Source organism: Callithrix jacchus, chromosome X, assembly GCF_049354715.1.
Source record: "Callithrix jacchus isolate 240 chromosome X, calJac240_pri, whole genome shotgun sequence".
Taxonomy (NCBI): Eukaryota; Metazoa; Chordata; class Mammalia; order Primates; family Cebidae; genus Callithrix; species Callithrix jacchus.
This window is the reverse complement of record NC_133524.1, coordinates 109932751-109943007: the sequence shown is the minus strand read 5'-3', so window position 1 is coordinate 109943007 and position 10257 is coordinate 109932751. Positions and strand designations below refer to the sequence as shown.

The window sequence follows — 10257 nt, the reverse complement described above, 5'->3', positions numbered from 1 at the left end:
TAAGAGATAAACATACATCTTCAGGAATAGGAAGGCCTTAGAGTTAATTAAGTTCCTGTGCTGATCAATCTCTGAAACTTCTGAGGACAGTCAGCTAGAATGTATGTTGTATTGGTCCAAGAAGGATCAATAAGAACTGTGGAAAATGAGATAAGTCTATCCAATACTGTAGGATTTGTATATTTTATCCATCTTCTCCAGGGAAGAACCCTCACTTCATAGGCTTTCCTGATAATCCTGCTGGCTTAAACAAAAAAAATGGGATAACCAGTGAAGAGGAAAGCCTCTCACCCCTTTGACTGCTTATGTGTCCACTTTTGTCTGTCTATTCTTTCCACCGTGCCTCCCCAAACCAAAGAGAGCAGAATAATAATGTGATTTGTCAGATACTAGGAAACTGATTAGGTCACCATGACAAATGAGCAGTAACTTTGTGATAAAAATTGTGAACCTCTTTATCCTTCTCCCTCTTTTTACATGGAGGAAAGATCAGAAAGTGAAGGCATCTAGCACATTCTCTCTTGTGGGCAATTGGAATTTAGGCCTTCTTGTTTCTTTGCGTTTGGTGAAAGGCTGGCTGTAAATTTAAGATTTGCATTGAGGCACAAGTATGTGTTTTTCTTCCTTTCTAAGTTACATGCTCCACTTCAGTCTGAGACACCCCTGCATTTCAGATTATATTGACTTGGATAATAAAATATCATTTCATATCTTATTTAGCATTTTTACACGGGCATGTAGCTCTCTAATGAACCTCGGGGTTAGCTAGGGAAAAGGGAGAATTTAGGTATCCCTAAATAATAGGGACACATTACCATTTAATACTACCAGAACTTTAATTCCAAATATCAAAGACCAGTCTTCTCTATCCCAAAATTAACTTCCCAGTACTTGATACATTGCTAAATAAAATAATAGATTCATGTACATAGTGCAGTTCAAGTTAGGTGTTCCACTTACATGTTCTCATAGGATCCTCTACTTCCCTGTCATACAACTTCTCACATTGGATTTGTTACTGCCAGTCTCTCTTGCTATTCTGTAAGCTCCAAAAGGGTAAGAACTACGTTTAAGTTACTTTGTATTCCTAGTAATTACCATATTTCCAAGAACAAATGATGCACTCAACTAATAAATTACTATATTATTTGCATAATGACAACATGTAAAATGTTTGGCAGTATCTTACTGCTATAGCACAATATCATAAACTCCGTGACTTAAACAACAGACATTTATTTCTCACAGTTCTGGTGGCTGGGACGTCCATGATAAAGGTATCAGCTTATTTGGCTCCTAGTGAGAGCCCTCTTTCTGGTTTGCAGATCACTATCATCTTGCTGTGTCCTCACATGGCAAAAATAGAGGGAGAGGTTTTGAGAGAGGAGAGAGTGCTCTCTTGTCTCTTTTTATAAGGGCACTAATCCCATTATGAGGACCCACCCTAATGGTTTCCCCTTGACCTAATTACTTCTCAAAAACGCCGTTTCCAAATACCATCACGTTGTAGGTTAAGACTTCAACATATACATTTGGGGGGAGCAAAATTCAGTCCATAGCAGCCAAAAAAGTAAACGATCTCACAGTACTTGAATTTTATCTGGAATAACATTTATTTTTAAAAAGTATTGTGAGTCTTAGGGTTGACAAGTTTTTGATTTGTACAAAGACTGGTAAAATTATATAACTCTATCATAAAAATAATCACTCTTTGTCAATCTATAAATTCTGAGGAAGATGAAAGAAAATAATTCCCTAAACTGTATTGTTTTGTCAATTTGTTAAAAAATATTTTCCATTTTCAATCAATCATACATGCTATGTTTATTTGCTTTTAGTTTGTCTATTTCTTTTTTTAGAGTTTGGGACATTACCATAATAGTTGGCCATGAAGAGGTTGTCATAACAGTTGGCTATAAAGGGGTATTATTTGATTTTACCTTTAGTCCTACATACATTTTAAAATGCTAAATGATTTTCCACACTTTACAGAGGCTGAAAGATTCTTAAAACAACAGAATAATATAATGAAGGAAATGGAAATATTAACTCCATTTTTTAAAATCTTGCTTTAACATAGATGATAATACATATTCTGTAAATTCAGGGGAAATTACTTCTTACAGATTTTAGTCATATGAGTCAAGCAAAAGAGAAATAGGACCTTGCTGAGATAGCTTGGGTATCAGCTCAGGGAGGCATCTCTAAAAATATTAAATATTCATTTATACCACAGTAAGCAAACTCCCTTTAAGTGATTCCTCAAAGTGAGCTGAGCACCTTTATTTGACTCAAATAGATCTTCATTTGTCTGGATGGTTACTTGGATGATTCACTTCATTTGTTCTTCGATTTCACTGACAATTAACAAATATACTTTATATGAATTACTCCTTTTCAACAAAATGGCATTTCACAGTAGGCAACACTGAACACAATTTATATTCTTTAATTACTAAGAAGGCACCTCATGATCTAGTTACAGGACCTCAGGGATATCATAGTAGATCTTGAACATCACAGTGATGTATAAGTGATGTGAAAGAAACTGATTGAACCTAACCTCTTTTGATTTCAGAAAAAAATCATCATTTTGTTTATATTTTACTAGGTCATACATTTCACAATATGGTACATAAAATTGTTTATATAAACCCTTTAAATATGGCAATGTCAGTAGCTCATCCATTTCAATCATTAGCTTTTCTATTTCTGTACAAATTGGCATAATTTAAATCCTTACTGTTTTCTCTCCTTTTTTTCTGAAAGCCCTTCAATTAAAACATAGAAACAATTGAAAATTATCTAGCGAACATGCTGATCATGTCCCAAACCTGATCACTTGTCTCAAAATTTGGTATGTATAAGTTTAAACACATAATTACAGTTTTATTTAAAGTAGTAACACATAGAAAATTAGAAAAACATTCAGGTATTGATGCTATCAAGTGACTTCTTATTTTAGGAATTTTCTATAGAGTTAATTTTCAAAAATTTGTGGAGGAATTGACCAATTTGAGACTAATTTTTTTTAAACATTGGAAACAGAGAACTGTGATGCCTTCAGCTCTTTAACTGAACTTAGCAATTAGATAACTGTCTAGTGGTGATGTCTCACCCCACTTTGTCGATAAAAAAGAAATGTTATTTTTGTAACTCCTATAGTTGAATCAAACATAAAAAGCACAATGCCCAAGCAGAAATAGCTGTTTCTTATTTCTTTGATTTCTCCCAACCCAACTTTCCCTATCAGTAGCCTGGCAGTCCCACATGGCACTTCTTCTCTTCCAAAAGTCCAACAATTGTGTTCATCAGTTGTTGCCTAATCATCAAGCCACTATATGAAAGTGAACCATCATAGGAATATATTTATTCCACCCCCAGAAACACAAGCAAGACCTGATTAGAAATTTGTTTTAAACAGTGATTTGTTTTACCCCTTGAAGTCCCCCTCCCTCTGTCTCTGCAAGGGGGAATTTCTTCCTTCTTTTTTGCCTATTAAACTCTCCACTCCTTAAAAGGAGTCCATGTGTGTCTGTGTTGTTTTATCTAAATCAGTGTAAAACCAAGGACCCTGGTGTTCCTCCAGTCATCAAAGCCGTATCATAGTGAATTCTTACTCCATCAGCTAATGAAAACAAAGTCAATTGTAGTTGTTGTCTGTGTTTTTTCGTTTTAATTTTGGTTTTAGAAAGATAACTTGGAGTCAAATTGCTATTAGCTTTCAAATTCTACTGATTTTGAATGTTGTTCACAGGCTTTATTATTTGTCAACTCAATATGCGTTATTACTCTTTGCTTAGTGACTATTGTTTTAATCGGGATCCCAATGCACACAGCAAAAAATATTTCATTTCCCAGGTTCTCCTATAGTTAGGTGTGGTATTAAGACTAAGATGTATGTAGAAGTTACAGGATGAAATTATATTGAAAGTTTCTAAAAGATGAGCAGACACATGCCCTTGTTGTCCCTTAACCTCCTGTCTTCTTTATCCTAACAGGAACGTTAATGGCTGACAATTCAGCGGCCATTCTGAACTGGAAATTATATGTTAGGGCTATGATAGAAGAAAGAAAGAAATTAGATCTCTATGTCCCCAAGGTATCTCTATACTGGCCTGGAATGCCTATCTCCAAACCTCCTTTACATAAAACAGAAATAGCTTCTATCACCTTAAAAACTCTGTTACTTTAGATTTTTTCATTATGAGCAGCTAAAATGAATCTTACTTGATACGGTGTGAGTGTTCATGGATTAAGGCATTGTTTGATAATAGGAGTAAGGAAATAATACAAATTGTACTGGCCTTGACATGCCACAAACAATGAGGGCTGAAGCCAAATTAATTAAATAACAAACTCAAATACAAAGAACAAAGTCTTTTTGTTTATTTCAGCTCTAACAAGTAAATAACCTAGAAGTAATCACTACTATCCTTACAATAAGGAAAAATAAAACTGAAAATGAATGACTTTTCTTCGACTCAGAAGTAAAATCACAGAGCAAACTGCCCTTCTGAAATCTGGAAAGACGAGTAAATTCATTGAGTCCCAGCTGTAATTTCCTTAAATGAAGCATAAATCTCTAGAGCCATACATAAATTGATAGGGACACCTAAATGGTAATTTTGACAAATTGCTGAAGATGGAGTGTGGACTAACATGAAAATGAGAGACTCCTGGGGGCCACAGTCTTAGGGATGCTCCCATACTTTCATGGACTTTATCTCCAGAAACTTTACTATGTTCTCACTGCGAAGAACCAAGACAGATGGCAGGGCTCTGGTAGGAGGACGGGGAAAAGTAATATTATGAAATATTTATAGGGCATTCTCCATAACAAAGACCTATTCTCTAGGGGAAAATAATTAACAGAGCTTTTCCCCAGAGCCCTGAGAAAATGGTATTCTTTCCACTTCAGCCTCCTCTAGTATTTAGGTAAAACAGGCCTCTCGTCTAATGTGGAAGATAGAAGAAAAGCTATACAAGAAAAAACACTTATAAAAATTACAGGCCAAAATGTATACCCACTAACAGACTGACAATTAAGTGGAAGATTATATAGGGCTAGTCTTCCACATGTTGATATGATCACCAGTACAATAACAATATATTACAGCTGAAAGAACTGCAAGACTCAGACTTTATTTTAGGAATACTTAGGGAATACCAAATTCAAGAGCAGTGACAAAAATAAGACACTAGGAGAATCTGAAGCATCTGGTAACTACATCTACAGCTAATATTAAGCAAAAACTGACTCCTAGCTCAATTTACATAAACTCTCACACTAGTAGCCTTCTTATCACAATTCTTATTGCCCAATGCAACACATCTAGCCTTCAAAAAATATTGCATAGCATGCCAAGAGGCAGGAGAAAAGCAATTGGAAAAGAACAGCAAGCATCAGAATCAGACTTAAAGATGGTAGTGATGTTGGAAAATAACCATGCTTAAAACGTTAAGGGCTGTAATGAAAAAAAAATCTACAACATGCAAGAACAGATGTTAATGTAAGCAGAGAAATGGAAAATCTAAAGTAAATGCTAGAAGCATGAAAACAAAGATGAAGAATGCTCTTGATGGTCTCATCAGTAGACTGAACAAGGCAGGGAAAGAATCAGTGAGCTTGAAGATAAGTCAGTAGAAACTTCCTGTACTAAAATAAAAAAGAAAAACTAATATTAATTTTAAAAAGAATATGCAAGAACTATAGAACCATATCAAAATATCTGCATATTCAGAATAACAGGAGAATGGCTTGGAATTTTTCAAAATTAATTACATACAAAACAAACCACAGATACAGAAAGTACAGAGAATACCATTCAGAATAAATACCAAAAGGATGACACATAAGCATATCATTTTTAAACAGCAAAAATAAAAAGATTAAAAAAAACCCTAAAGCCCAGGGAATGAGGATGAAGGAAGCCATCTTACCTATATATTAAAAAAAAATGATAAGAATTACAGCAGATATCTGATCGAAGACCATGAAAGCAGAAGAGAGTGAAGTAAAATATTTAAAGTGTTAAAAAAAATATTTGAATTTTTTTTTTTTGAGATGGAGTCTTTCTTTGTCACCCAGGCTGGAGTGCAGCAGTGCAATATTGGCTCACTGGAACCTCCACCTCCTGGGCTCAGGTGATTCTCCTGTCTCAGCCTCCTGAATAGCTGAGATGACAGGCATCTACCACCACGCCTAGCCAACTTTTGTATTTTTAGTAGAGAAGGGGTTTCACCATTTTGGCTAGGCTGGTCTCAAACTTCTAACCTCAGATGATCTGTCTGCCTTGGTCTCCCAAAGTGCTGAGATTACAGGTGTGAGTCATGGTACCCAGCCCAACCAACTAGAATTCTATATCCAGTGAAATTATTCTTCAAAAGTGGAGGCATACCACTAAACAAGTACGAGGCTGACAAAAATCTGAAACACTGGTAACACCAAATACTGATGAGAAGATAAAGCAACAGAAATTCTCATACATAGCTGGTGGTAATGCGAAATTATATAGTCACTTACAAAGACTGTTTGGCAGTTTTTTATAAAGCTAAATATATTCATACTATACGATCCAGCAGTTACACTCATTGGTATTTGCCCAAATGAGTTGGAAACTACATCCACACAAAACCCTGCAGAAATGTTTGTAGCAGCTTTATCCATAATTGTTGAAACTCGTAAGCAATGAAGATGTCCTCCAGTAGGTGAATTGATAAACTGTGGTACATCCAGGCAACAGAATAGCATTTAGCACTAGATATATACATTTATATGGAAATTATCACTAGCAGACTTTTTCTGCAAAAAATAACATATTTTCTATAGGCAGAAAGAAAATGGCAAAGGTCAGAAATATATATATATATATATATATAGTCATGAAATGATATAGAGAACCTTAAATGCATACTATCAAGTGAAAGCAGCCAGCCAAACTGAAAAGGCTACATATGGTATGATTCTAATTATGTAACATTCTGGAACGGGAAAATCTATGGCAAAAGTAAAAACACTGCTGGTTCCCAGGGGTTGTAGGGAGGAAGGAATTAATAGGCAGAGTACGAAGAATTTTTGGGGTGAAAAAATGCAACATGATAGCATAATAGTGGATATATACCATTATGGATTTGCTTCTTATTTCACTGAGGCTATTCTATTGCCTTTGTATTTTGATCACAATGATTTTTTTCTTCAATTTGTTGATGTTTTGGATTATATTGGCTGATTTTCAAATGTTGAAATAGTCTTGCAATCCACAATAAATCTCACTTGGTCATGGTGGATAATTCTTTTTATACATTATTGGTTTTGATTTGTTAGTTTTTTTGTCAAATATTTTTGCATCCTTGTGTATTAGACATATCAGTGAGTAATTTTCCTTTCTTGCAATGTTCTTATCTGGTTTTGGTATTAGGGTAAATCTGGCCTTATAGAATTAAATAGAACAGGTTTTCTCTGCCTCTGTTTTCTGGAAAACATTGTGGATAATGCACATCATTTCTACCTTAAACGTTTGGTAGAATTCATTAGTGAAACCATCTGGGGATGGTGCTTTCTTTTTTGGAAAGTTATAAATTATTGTTTCAATTTCACTAATATATATGGGTCTACTCAGAGTCACACAAGTTTCTGTTTGTGTGAGTTGTGATAATTTCTGTTTCTTAGGGAACTGATCCATTTTATCTAAGTTATCAAACTTATCGATAAAATGGTTTATACTATTTCTTCGTTATCTTTTTAATGTCTTCAGGATCAGTAGGAATGAGTCCTCTTTCAGTTCCATTATGGTAATGTGTAGATTTTGTTTGCTTCTTGAGCAGCCTGGATAGAGTTTTTGTTTTTTTTTTTTTCAATTTTATGGGATCTTTTTGAAAAACCAGCTTTTGGTTTTGTTGATTTTCTCTGCTAATTTCCTGTTTTCACTTTCATTGATTCCTATTCTAATTTTTACTATTTATTTTTTCTGCTTACTTTACATTCAAATTATTCTTGGTTTTTTAGTTCCTAAAGTAGCTTATTGATTTTAGAAATTTCTTCATTTTAAATATATCATTTAGTGCTATAAATATCCCTCTAAACCCTGCTTTTGCTATATCCCACAAATTTGGATAAGTTGAATTTTCATTTCATTTACTTCAAAATATTATGAACTTCCTCTTGATACTTTTTATTTGGCTCATGTGTTATTTATACGTGTGTTGTTCAATCTACAGATATTTGCAGATTATCCAGGTCTTTCTGATATTCATTTCTAGTGTAATTCCCTTATAATATAAGAACATAGTTTGTATAGTATCTATTTCTTTTAATTTGTTCAGGTGTGTTTTATGGCCCAGAAAACGATCAATGTTGGTGAATGTTCCAGGAAGCTTATGAAGAACATGTCATCTGTTGGTTGAATGGAGAAATTTATAAATGTTAATTAGCCCTCTTTTATTGATAGTCCTGTTAAGTCAACTATATTCTTGTTGATATTCTACATGCTTAATCTATTAATACTGAGAGAGAGGTACTGAAGTTTCCAACTACAACAGTGAATTAATCTATTTCTTCTCAAAGTTTTGTCAACCTTTTCATTATGTATTTTAATGCTCCATTATTAGGTGCATACACATTAAATATTGTTATGTCTTTCTGGAGAATTGACCTCTTTATTACTATATAATTTCCCTCTTTATGCTTGATAATTTTCCTTGTTCTGAAGTCTGATTTCTCTGAAATTAACATCAGAACATTATCTTACTTTTCCTTAGTGTTATCATGTTAATTGATACAGCTGGATTAATATATACCATGTTTGTTATTTTCTGTTACACTTATGCCCTCAATAAACTAGGTTTGGATGGAACATAGCTCAAAACGATGAAAGCTATTTATGACAAACCCACAGCCAAATATCCTACTGAATGGGCAAAAACTGGAAGCATTTCCTTTGAAATCTGGCACTAGACAAGGATGCCCTCTCTCACCACTCCTATTCAATATAGTATTGGAAGTTCTAGCCAGAGCAATCAGGCAAGAAAAAGAAATAAAGGGTATTCAATTAGGAAAGGAGGAAGTCAAATTGGCTCTCTTTGCAGACGACATGATTGTATATTTAGAAAACCCCGTTTTCTCAGCCCAAAATGTCCTTAAGATGATAAGCAACTTCAGCAAAGTCTCAGGATACAAAATCAATGTGAAGAAATCACAAGAATTCATATACACCCATAACAGACTAAAAGAGAGCCAAATCATGAGCCAACTGCATTCACAATTGCTATAAAGAGAATAAAATACCTATGAATACAAATAACAAAGGATGTAAAGGACCTCTTGAAGGAGAACTATAAACCACTGCTCAAGGAAGTAAGAGAGGACACACACAGATGGAAAAACATTCCATGCTCATGGTTAGAAAGAATCAATATTGTGAAAATGGACATACTGCCCAAAGTAATTTATAGATTCAACTCTATCTCCTTCAAGCTACCAATGACCCCCTTCACAGAACTGGATAAAACCACCTTAAACTTCATATGGAACCAAAAGAGAGCCCTCATAGCTAAGATAATCCTAAGCAAAAAGAACAAAGCTGGAGGCATCATGCTGCCTGACTTCAAACTGTACTATAAGGCTACAGTAATCAAAACAGCATGGTACTGGTGCCAAAACAGAGATATAGACCAATGGAACACAACAGAGGCCTCAGAGGCAATACCAGACATCTACAACCATCTCATCTGTGACAAACCTGACAAAAACAAGCAATGGGGAAAGGATTCCCTGTTTAATAAATGATGTTGGGAAAACTGCCTAGTCATGTGCAGAAAGCAGAAACTGGACCCCTTCCTGACACCTTACACTAAAATTAACTCCAGATGGATTAAAGACTTAAACATAACACATAACACCTTAAAACCCCTAGAAGAAAACCCAGGCAAAACCGTTCAGGACATAGGCACAGGCAAGGACTTCATGACTAAAACACCAAAAGCAATGGCAACAAAAGCCAAAATAGACAAATGGGATGTAATTAAACTCCAGAGCTTCTGTACAGCAAAAGAAACAATCATTAGAGTGAACCAGCAACCAACAGAATGGGAAAAAATTTTTGCAATCTACCCATCTGACAAGGGGCTAATATCTAGAATCTACAAAGAACTAAAACAGAGTTATAAGAAGAAAACAACCCCATTAAAAAGTGGGCAACGGATATGAACAGACACTTCTCAAAACAAGACATATATGAGGCCAACAAATATATGAAA

At 34.6% G+C, this 10257-nt stretch overlaps 1 long non-coding RNA gene across 1 annotated transcript; it reads left to right on the top strand.

Moving 5' to 3' along the window:
• The first annotated feature begins 2760 nt into the window (after window positions 1-2760).
• Window positions 2761-4378, top strand: LOC108589867 (uncharacterized). The gene is made up of 2 exons (XR_001909166.1): window positions 2761-2857; window positions 4002-4378. It is a non-coding gene; the product is annotated as an uncharacterized LOC108589867 (long non-coding RNA).
• The last annotated feature ends 5879 nt before the right edge of the window (window positions 4379-10257 follow it).